Below are 11,248 nucleotides of genomic sequence, written 5' to 3'. Positions count from 1 at the left end.
AGTGGAAGAGCTTTCAGCTCAAAATAGGTAGAACTTTCTTTACACCTCTGAAGAAGGAATGGGCTGCCCAGGAGGTAATGAGTTCCCGGTCAATGGAGGTATGCAAGCACAGCCTGATTGGTCCTTTGGATTGAGGCTGTTTTGGAAGGATCCAAGGGGCTAGTACAGTGCCTGCTGCATCGTAGGTCTGCAAGAAATGCCTTTTGACTTGGTTGCTGAATCTACTGAGTTTGGGGCCGGACTAGACACCCTTTGAAGTTCAGCTGGACTCAGTTTAGCATGTAAGGAGCAGTCCCTCTGTGCCAGGTGCTTTGTCCCTCCAACCTTGAAATGCTGCAGTTCCCTGGCCCCAGGGAGGGCTGCACCTGGAGTCCTTGCTAAATCTCCGCAGCCCTGCTTTCTCCCAGCCACCCCAACCTGACCAAGGCCCCACAGACTTATATCCCGTATCTGCCTGCAGAGGCCCAACACTCACAGGTTGGAATAAGGGCCTAGAAGCCCTAGGACTCCAGCAAGGGAAATGGGCCTTTGGCAGGCTAATTACTGGGAGCTGATTCTATTAAGCAGATAGCTCGCTCTAGGCAAAGCAATTACATCTAATCAGCCCCTTGCAGAAGTCCAAAGGGACAGCCGTTTGAACCAGACACATGCGTGAGTAGGAACATCAAAGCAGCCTGAGGCTCAGGCCTTGGCCGGCTGGTTGTGAGGCCAGAGGCTGCTCAGAAAGTGGTCCCCTGGCCCCTTCCCCAGGGGGTCAGATCTTGGGCCACAGGGGCTGCAGCACCATGGAGGTGACCCAGAACGGGAACTAGACTGAGACTTGGCCCTGCTGTTAAGGAACTGATTTTCACTGGGGAGAGTGCTTCTCTGACCTGAGCCTCAGTTTCCCTGCCTGTCAAGTGAGTAGGATAAACTAGAGAGGATTCATTCTGAGTTTAAAATGATAGTCCATCTCAATATTGTGTTGTATACTTAAAGATTTCCTAAGAGGGAAGATCTTATGTTAAGTGCTCTTATAAAAAATAACAACAATCATAATAAGTAAAGAGAGCAGAAGGAGATTTTTGGAGGTGATGGATGTGTTTATGGCATAGATTGTGGTGATGGCTTCACAGATGTGTACTTATCTCTGAACTTGTCAAGTTGTATACATTAAATAGATAGAGCTGTTTGTATGGCAATCATCCCTCAGTAAAGTGGTTTAATGGAAAAAAAAAACAAAACAGAACAAAACAGAAACGCGGTCTATCTAGTCCATGTGGTTTGGATACTAGTCCAGAATGGAAATATATATCGTAGGGCTGAATTACTCAGACTATGTTTTTAAAAATCACCGAAATAATATGTTTTTTAAAATGATGGATGCCCTCTTGATATTCTTTTCTCCTCTAGAAATGTAATGAAATGTGTGTTTCCAAAAACCCAGCCATGATTATTATTATTATTTTTTTTAACCATGATTTAGTGACTTCTGAGTCCCAGATTCTTAGAGGAAGTTGGGTCATGCTAGAGAGGGAGAAAATGGGAGAGGAGATCCCTGGACATGAGGGAGACAGGTGAGAGCCCGGGCCATGGCAGTGTCCCCTTCTGTCTGTGCTGGTTCCCTTCCCAGAGGAAGAACTCTGTCAAAGATTTCTGGACACTGGCAGGATGCAGAGGAGAGATTTTTTTTTTTTTTTTTTACTCATAACCATATTTTTTTCTCACAGTAAGAAAAAAAAAGCCAATTTCACTTAAGATCCTTGATGAAAAAGTAAAAATTATTAATTCTTTTACATCTCGACCCTGAGTGCATGTCTTTTTTTTTTTAATTAACATATAATGTATTATTTGTTTCAGGGGTACAGTTCTGTGATTCATCAGTCTTACACAATTCACAGTGCTCACCACAGCACATACCCTCCCCAAAATCCATCACCCAGCCACCTCATCCCTCACATCCCCCTCCACACCAGCAACCCTCAGTTTGTTTCCTGAGATTAAGAGTCTCTTATGGTTTGTCTCCTAAAGGAGAGATTTTAAACATCAGTCCCTTTCAGCGCTGAAATTCTGGGATTCTCGGTTGGGACCAAGCTACTGGTGGGACCCAAATGCATCAGCAGGGCAGTCTCATGCAGGGCATGGAAGGCAGGAAACCACAGCAGTGACCAGCTGTGGGGCCTGAGCCAGCTGTGGCCTCTCTGTGAACCTCAGCTTCCTCCCTACATCACAGGAAACTGAAGAGAGCAGTCTCCACATCGCCTCCCTCACATGGTGGTTGGGGAATCCAAGTGAGATAATGAATGCAAAACTAAGACTAATTAATTCAATTAAAAGGTGAGAACGTAAACTAAAAAGCTTCTGCACGACAAAGGAAACCATCCACAAAATGAAAGGCAGGTTATGGAATGGGAGAAAACATTTGCAAATCCTATATCTGATAAAAGAATCGTATGGAAAGTATGTAAATAACTCCTACGACTCGACAGAAAAAACTCAAACGATCCAATGAAAAAATGGGCAGGATTTGGGGTGCCTGGGTGGCTCTGTCGTTAAGCGTCTGCTTTCGGCTCGGGTCATGATCCCAGGGTCCTGGGATCGAGCCCCGCATTGCATCGGGCTCCTGGCTCAGCGGGGAGCCTGCTTCTCCCTCTCCCACTCCCCCTGCTTGTGTTCCCTCTCTCGTTGTGTCTCTCTCTGTCAAATAAATAAATAAAATCTTTAAAAAAAATGGGCAGGATTCTGAATAGACATTCTCCCAAAGAAGACATAAATGGCCAATGGGTACACGAAAAGATGCTCAACTTCACTCATCGCCTGGGAAATGCAAATCAAGACCACAATGAGATTGTACCTCATACCTGTTAGAATGGTATTCTCAAAAAGACAAGAGATAACAACTGTTGGTGAGGATGAGGAGAAAAGGGAGCCCTCGTGCACTGGTGGTGGGAATGCAAATCCGGCATCCACATGGAAAACTGTATGGAGTTTCCCCAAAAACATTAAACACAGAACTACCATATTATCCAGCAAGTCCACGTCTAGGTATTTATCTGAAGGAAGTAAAATCACTACCTCAAAAAGATATCTACACCCCCATGTTCATTGCAGCATTATTTATAATATCCAAGACACGGAAACAACTTACATGTCCATTGATGGATAAATGGATAAAGAAAAAAATATATATAATGCAATATTATTCAAACATAAAAAAGAAAGAAATTCTGCCATTGGCAATAGCAAGGATGGAACTTGAGGGCATTATGCTAAGTGAAATGAGTCAGAGAAAGACAAATACTCTGTGATTTCACTTATATGTGAAATCTGAAAAAAACTGAACTCATAGGTATGGAGAACAGATTGATGGTTGCCAGAGGGTGACGTGTGGGTGAAATGCGTGAAAGTGGTCAAATGTACCAACTTCCAATTATAAGATAAATGAGTCCTGGATGTACTATACAACATGGTGGCTACAGTTGACAATGCTGAATTGTATATTTGAAAGTTGCCAAGAGAGTAGATCTTCAAAGTTCTCATAACAGGAAAAAAATCTGTAACTATGTGTGGGGATGGGTGTCAACTAAACTTATTGTGGTCTTCATTTCATAATGTATACATATGTTAAATCATTATGTTGTACGCCTAAACTAATATGATGTTATATGTCAATTATATCTCAATAAAAAAAGAAAAAAGATGAGAATGTTATTATGAATAGCAGGGACCCAGCTCTCCCTCTCCAGCCCTTCTTTCTGGTTTGATTTTCATGCCTCTCTGAGAGCAGGATGGCCTTGCCCGAGCAGACTGTGAGGGCCACCTGACGTCCGGCTTTCCCTAGCCTTGGTGATCTCCAATGGACGGTGCCCATGTAATTAGCCCAAAGCCTTGGTCTGTCCTCAAGGAGGAGCCCCCCATGTTGATTGGCAATCAGGGGCCTCGCTCGGCCACGCACAGCCTTTGGGCATCTGTTGGGGGGAGGAGAAGCAAACTTGATTCAGATGCCGGGGTTGAGGAGAGCTGATTCCCCTGGATTAGGCTGGCAGGGAAGGGGATGGGGGTAGGCTATGGAGGGGTCCGGGGGCACCCAGAAAGGTTGGATCACCCTGCTCCTCAGCACCCCACACAAATCATTTTCCAGGAGAGAGGCCAAAAGGAAGAAGCTACTTTCCTCCCCATATTATTCCAGGAGTGGTGGGAGGGGAGGCTGGACCCAGAGCTTGTTGGAAAGCCTGGAGTGCCAGCCTGAGAATTGGCACTGATGCGTGGAGGAGGTTTAGAGACATGACAGGTGTGAGGGTGGGGCTGTTCCCCCAGGAGGCCTTGGCCCTCTGAGCCAAGCCTGCATTCCTCCGTGTGGCTGCCATAATCTGCCCATCCAACCTCTCTGGCCTCATCCCCTTTGCTTCACTTAGGGTTCTTGCCACCAGCCATCCCATATTATTCACAATTCCTCCAAATGCTCCCGGCTCTTTCTTGCCTTTCTGCCAGAAAGGCACATTTTCCCAGGGACATGTATGATTGCACGTTAGTGCTCCCCAAAGTCCTTGGAATGGCAGCATTCCCATTTTACAGATGAGGAAACTGAGGCTCATAGCAAAGCAATTTGTCTAAGCTCTTATAGGTAAAGAGACGGCAGGTACAACATTTGAGCCCAGGTCAGTTTGACTCCAGAGTCTATGCTTTCACTTTTCTGCCACATTCCCTCTAGAGAAAATGGTTGAGGGTAGAGCTAGGCAGCAATAGGGGAAAAGAACAGAAGGTGCTATCAACACCGGGCCTGGCACATAGAGCTAAAAAAATACTAGCTGTGTGAATGAATAGGTATCTCAGAGAGGATGGCCTTAGAAAGGTCCAGGACCCAGGACCCCGGTTTGCCCCAGGAGGGACAGATGCTTGACTCTCAGCGGGACACAAGGCAGAACTGTGGGGGAGGCCAAGTGACTCTGGCTTGCAGAGGGGCTGGCTGGGAGACAGGGCTGTCAGGAACAAGCTGGACTCTGTGACCCATCCAAGGTGGAGGTGAGGGAGGAGGCCAGATGCCCGTGGCCCAGCCCTAGCGCACGCAGTGCCCAGGCATCTAGCCTAGGCAGGAACTCAGACGGGTCTCTAAGCAGCGCACAAATTGAAGGATGCCTTTGAGGCTTTGAGCTGGGTGCCTAGGAGAAGGGCAGTGTATCCAGGGGACCAAGCGATACAAAAGGGAAGGGACCGTTCAACCACCTGTTGAGGGTTTGTCTTAGTGCTTAATCCTGGGTAGGCACAGGTGAGTACCTGGTCTCTGCACTGTGCAGATCTCAGGTGGCCCAGAGATGGCACAGTCCAGAGATCCATGGAATCCGCAGCACCTCCAGGAGATGGAGATCAGCTGGGAGGCAGCGCTCAGGCGGAAGGGCACGGAGCCGTCAGCAAGATGGAAAAAATGATGTCGTTAAAGAACAATGTGGCCCAAGGAATGAGCTGTAACTTGCTGGATCCAAAAGGACAAATGGGAAAACGGCTGCCAGAGGCCCAGGGGTGTCTGATGATGGCCTGACACTGCCCTGGGGGAGGGACTGAGCCCCAGCCTGGAGGCCAGAAGAGAATTACCCTATAGGCTCCGTGGACCTTTTCTGTCCCCTAATACCTTGCCAAGCAAACCTTCTGGTCTATTAATAAAAGCTTGATGAATTGAGTCAGGACAGAGAACAGAGAACCCTGCCCCACTTCCAAAGAAGATCTAAGGAGGTCCGCTGTGAGGCTGAGGAAAAAGCCAGGGTTGGCATCCCTGGGTGGGTCTTAGCCCTGCCCAGCTGTGAACCTCCCTTTTGAAGATGGGTTGCAAGGATTAGGTGAGATACAGGATCACCAGTCCTGAAGTCGGGACTGGCATGTGGAAAGTACTTTCTTCCCTTCCCTCTTACCCTCTTGCCTGGATAAGGGCTGGGGAAAACCATCCCTGATGCATAGCCCAGGGAGGAAGCCAGCTGTGGGGCTGAGGAGACCTGGCTGAGGACAGGGGCTTGCTGGGTCTGACTGGTGGGGGTGGGAGCCATGGAAAGACTGAGCTGGTTAGAGGCAGGCAGACACTCAGCAGAGACTCAGTGGAAATGTAGACTCTTGAAATAAGCACCAAAGGACACTTATGTGTGTGCGTATGTGGGGTGGTAGGTGCAAGGAGGTGATCTGGTCTTAACTGTCACTTAAGAGATGAGGAAACGGCCGAGAGTGGGGAAGGGTCACGGGCATGCCATCTGATGACAGTGCTTGGTCTTGATTGAGTTGGACTCCCATTGCTGAGTTTCCTAATAAGAAAAATCTCTGCCTAGCACCGAGATGATGGGGCCCCAGGCAGTGGCCAGGGCACCAGACTTGAGCAGAGGTAGTTGTGTTGACCTTTGGAATCTGGAGAAGCTGGGACGTGCTTTCTTATTGTAGTCAAATTTGTTGAGAATCCAATTAGCCCTGGGTGGGGCTCCAGCTCACCTCCCACTGCCCTGTGGGGCCCAGCATTCTTCAGAAGAGGGTCTTCTCCTGGGAATTTTGGGCTGGGAAGCTTTGGGTATCTGGTGGGCTGGGACTCCAAAAGGTGGCTGACCTCAAAGGGCTTGACTGGGGGGATACAAATGGCCACACCAAGGCCTCTGTCCACCCGCCAGTGGTGACCCCAGAAATAGCTCTCTGGTTTGCCCCCAAACTCCGTTTTAAGAGCACAGATGCAGTTTGTATGGTCTCACTATCATCTCCATTTTTCCAAGGAGGAAGGATGGCTCCGTGGTCCACCAGACAGTAAATGGTGGAGGTAGGATCCTGGGTTATTCCCCACAACATGCTGCGGTCTATGCAACTTCCTCCTCTCTCTGCACACACTTCCAGAGCCTTCCTTGGGGCCTGTGGTTCTCTTCAGCTGCCAGGCCAGGTCCCCTGAACTCCGTTAACTGTGAGTGCCACTTCTCAGCTCCTGTAGCTGAGCCTTTTTGCTTTCTGGCTGGACCAACTTTCTCCCCAAGAATTGAGAGAGGGATGCAGAAAGGGAAGGCTCCGTTCCTCTGTAGACAGAGGGAAACTGAGGCACAGAACTGGCTTGCACCAAAGCTAGGATCCAACGTCCCTGTCCCCAGGTCCAGCAAGAGAGGTCAGAGCTGTAAGAAAGAGAGCAGGCAGAGAAACACTGTTCTGTTTTCTTAAGCTCCCAGCTGGGACTGAAAATACCAAATCCTCTTTGAAAAAACAGAAAGGGGATTTAGAAAAAAAATCAAGGTATTAACCTTCTGAAACTGGACACCCCCATATAGAGATTAACTTCTTTCTTAAGCGTTTTTTTTTTTTTTTTGCATTTCTATAAACATCTTAATTCATACCAACCTCATGGCCAGCCTGGATTATGGCAGGATGGAGAGAGGGATGGCCTTGTCCTGGCCCCCCACCACACCCTTCACACCTGGGGCAGGAGAAAGAACATTGGAAGAGGAGCCTAAGACCTGAGCTTTATTTCCAGCTCTGCCCCCCAACCTTGAACCTCCATTTCCCCATCTGTAAAGGGGGTGGTCGGACCAGCCAGTTTTGGAAGGTTTCTTCCCAGCGCACTCTCCAGAGCTGCTTGCTCAGGCGCTGTGGGCTGGCCCCCCTTGCTTATTTCCCTCTCCCTCCCCTACCCCCACTTCTCAAGGGCCCTGCTGGTGTCTTCCAGAACTTCTCTGACTGCCTTCAGGCCTGGACAGCAAGCACTGGGAGGGAGTGGACGGGGAGGCGGGCATTCTGGATCTGTGCGGGGCCAGGACTGCTTTTATGATTCTTTCAGCTCTGCTGTAAATGCAAAGTCACACGGGAAAACACCCAGCCTGGGGTCGGTGCTTCTCAAAGCCCATTTCCCCCTTCTGCTCCCTCTTTTTAGTTCACCTGGATGCCCAGCCCCATCTAGGGCCGAGGTCCCTTCACCTGCCTCACCCACAGAAGAAGCCACATTGTTTTTTCTAGTTTCAGGTTCTCTGCAGCCTGTGTCACATGGATCCAATCTGAATCCCCCAGTGGTTCTCAGGGCTTTCAGGATGAAGACCTGGACCTCACTGTGGCCTGAGGGCTCTTGTGGATCCACTCCCGCCCCACCTCTCCCGCCTGGCTTCGAGCGAGGTCCACTTGCCCTGGCCCTCTGGGCTTTGGGATCCTTCTTTCAGGTCCCCAAACCTACCATGTTCCTCTGTCTCTGCCCCCACGTGAACCCTACCTCTGCCCAGGCTCTCCCCTGTCTCGGGCTGGCATACATCTGCTTCCCCAGGGAAGTACTCCTTGAGCCCAGAGAGGTTAGGTCCTCCTGCTCTGGTCCTCTGGCTCCTCTCTCCTCCCTGATCGCGAAGCACCATCCTAACAACAAGAACAGTTGCACCTCCAGCATTGGAGGTCTACCTCCCTCCCCCACTGAACCGTAAGCTCCAAGAGGGCAGGGACAGGCCTGTGTGTCTGTTTGGTTCAACACCGTCTCCCCAGCACCTGCCCAATGTCTGGCGCTCAATATGTACTCTCGAGTACATGAAGGAGTGGCATCTAAAATTGCTCTCTTTAAACACACCTGAAACCAGGCTCCGCGCCTTCCATGAAATCGGGGCATAGAATTCCCTAAAATAGCTTCACTCTTCTCTGGGTAAATAGCTGGCCGTCCCTACAGATTCCTCCTTTTCCCTCCAGTTTCTTTTTCTTTTATTTGTTTTTAAAGATTTTATTTATTTATTTATTTGAGAGAGAGAGAGAGAGAACACAAGCAGGGGGAGTGGGAGAGGGAGAAGCAGGCTCCCCGCGGAGCAGGGAGCCCGATGCGGGACTCGATCCCAGGACCCCGGGACCATGACCCCAGCCGAAGGCAGATGCTTAACCGACTGAGCCACCCGGGCGCCCCTCCTCAAGTTTCTTTTTAAACTTCTCTCTGACCTGCCAACATCATCAGCCAGATCAAGCTTCACATCCACCTTCCAGTTCCTTCCACCTTCTGACAAGCCCGATCGTTTTCACACCTTGATTATATTCTGCTCTTGGAGCTGCTGCCAATAGTGGTGATTCTGGGCACTGGGGAAGAGCGCAGCTGTGGGCTATAGCCCCGACTCAGTGAGGACTGGGGGAGAGGTGCTGAGGGTCCCCAGTGGCCTTGGGTACAGGTGGGCCACGGTCTGGTTCTGGCTGGAGCAGAGGTTAGAGGAACCCCTCTTTGTCATTTTTGGTCGGTATTCTTCAAGGTAGGCTCATGGCACAAAGGTTCCTTGAGATGTTCTGCAAAAGAAAGAATCTTGTGCTCAGATAAATTTGGGGAACAAGCATCACTCAGTCAGTTCTTGTTTGCAAGCATCAGGAGCTAATTCTGCTAACGGAAGCTTAAAAGGAGTTTATTCTAAAGATCTTGGGTAACTCACAGAATCTCCTGTCAGGCCAGAAAACCAAGGTCAGAGGCAAAGCAGCCAGAAACAATGACCAAAGGCATAGTGTAGGACTGGCCCCAGGAAGTCCTCACTGCGGCTGCCACCGGGCACAGACATGTTGGCTTGTGCTGCCAGCTCCACCCACACTGAGCACTGCCCCTAGAACCGCCATCAGGATAGCTTCTGGAAAGAGTGGGCGGTCACCGCCATGGTGTCACCTTTCTCCACAATGGGTTCCGCAGAGTTTCTGCTGCTTTGTGTCACAAGCTTGGGGTTCAAAGCCTGGGGAGGTGCAGCCTGGTGGTGGAGTGAGGTCCCGTGCCTGCACCCTGCCTCAGGACAGGTGGGACAATGTGAACTGGCCACTTTCAGCCTCTGTCCTGGGAGGCAGCCACTGCCATGGAGGAAACCCTCATACACAGGAAGGGAGAGCAGATGCTGAGCACCCCAAAGAATGACAACTGTTCTCTTCACTGCAGACCCTGGACCCTTCCCTTGGGAGTCTGCAGTGCTCCAGGCCTGAGTTTTCCCTCTCGGCACTGTTGACATTTTGGACCAGATGATTCTGTGTGGCGGGGCTGTCCTGTGCACAGCAGGATGGTTAGCAGCATCCAGGACTCTACTGATCAGATGCCAATAGCACTCCTCCAGTTGTGACAACTAAAAATGTCTGAATACTTTGCCAAATGTCCCCTGGGGGGTGGCTTTGCCCCTGGCTGAGAACCACTGCTCCAGGAGATCCGTGGGAAATCTGTAATACGTTTGAGGAACCATGATTGATTTAACCTTATTGACCATGGAAAATTTTTTTTCTCTAGCACCCTTTGATTCTTATTTCACAGAACTTACTCTGAGAAATGCTGGGCCGGTCACTGGGGACCTCATTCTAGAAATATCTTGGAGGTTGAGGTTGCCTAGCCCAAATGGTTTAATGTGCAAAGAAGTCTCTCTGCCATGACGTCCCCTACCTCCACCTCCCTGAACAAGGCTGGGGGCTCCGGAGTTCCTGCCTTGTGAAGACCCCCACTCTGAGGTGCTAGTTGGACTCTGGGGAACATTCCCAGGGTCCAAAGGAGGAGCCTGCAGAATGCCATTCAACTTGTAAGTCAGTCTTTTCCCCTTGGCTATGAACCTGGCCTGCAGGCATTAAGTATTACTCTAACCTCCAGGGACCTTGCCTTGGGGACAAATGTCCTGACTCTGGCAGCCCACTGCAGCACCCTGCACAGTTTGACAAAGATCCCACACGATTCAAGCTCCAATACATGGGTGCTATCTGTATCTCACACATGTTTACCAGGCCATGGCCCTTATTACTGCCCAATGACTGCCCTGGACACAGGGTCAAGCTCACCCCAACCCAGGAAACATCCCCACCTCTGTGATGCAGGATGAGGGGGTCATAGACCCCTGAAGGGTACAACCACCACCCACTGGCCTTGCCTTTGAGAGGAGCTATTGGAACTGTTGCTAGGCCAGGAAGAAGAGCGAGGGCAGGTGTGATCTGGCAGTTTCCCCATATGGGTGGCTCAGCTCCTGCTTCATCTTTGGAACTCCCTCATGTGGCTTTATGGTGTCTCTCAGTGACCTTGGCTCTTAACCTTGGGCAACTGGCACAGTGGAAGATATAGCAGTTTAGGGGCAGACAGACCTGTGTTTGTTCTTGGTTGTGCCACTCACTTGTGGCGTGGACTCGGGCATGCCACCTTTCTCTCTGAACTTCAACAGCACTGTGTAGATTTTTTAAAAAACATTTTTCTGGCTCTTACATTTTAGAATTCTATATTTTAGTATTAACAGGTGGCTCCCAGGTGGCAGAAGGTGGGACTCCCTGAAGCCTCCCTGAAAATTTAGGAACCCATGCTCTGCCCCCCAGGATGCATTGC

This window comes from Eumetopias jubatus, unplaced genomic scaffold (assembly GCF_037043125.1).
Source record: "Eumetopias jubatus isolate StellerSeaLion01/CBP00866 unplaced genomic scaffold, mEumJub1_p1.0 scaffold_9, whole genome shotgun sequence".
NCBI classification, from domain to species: Eukaryota; Metazoa; Chordata; class Mammalia; order Carnivora; family Otariidae; genus Eumetopias; species Eumetopias jubatus.
Note: the sequence above shows the minus strand (reverse complement) of the source record.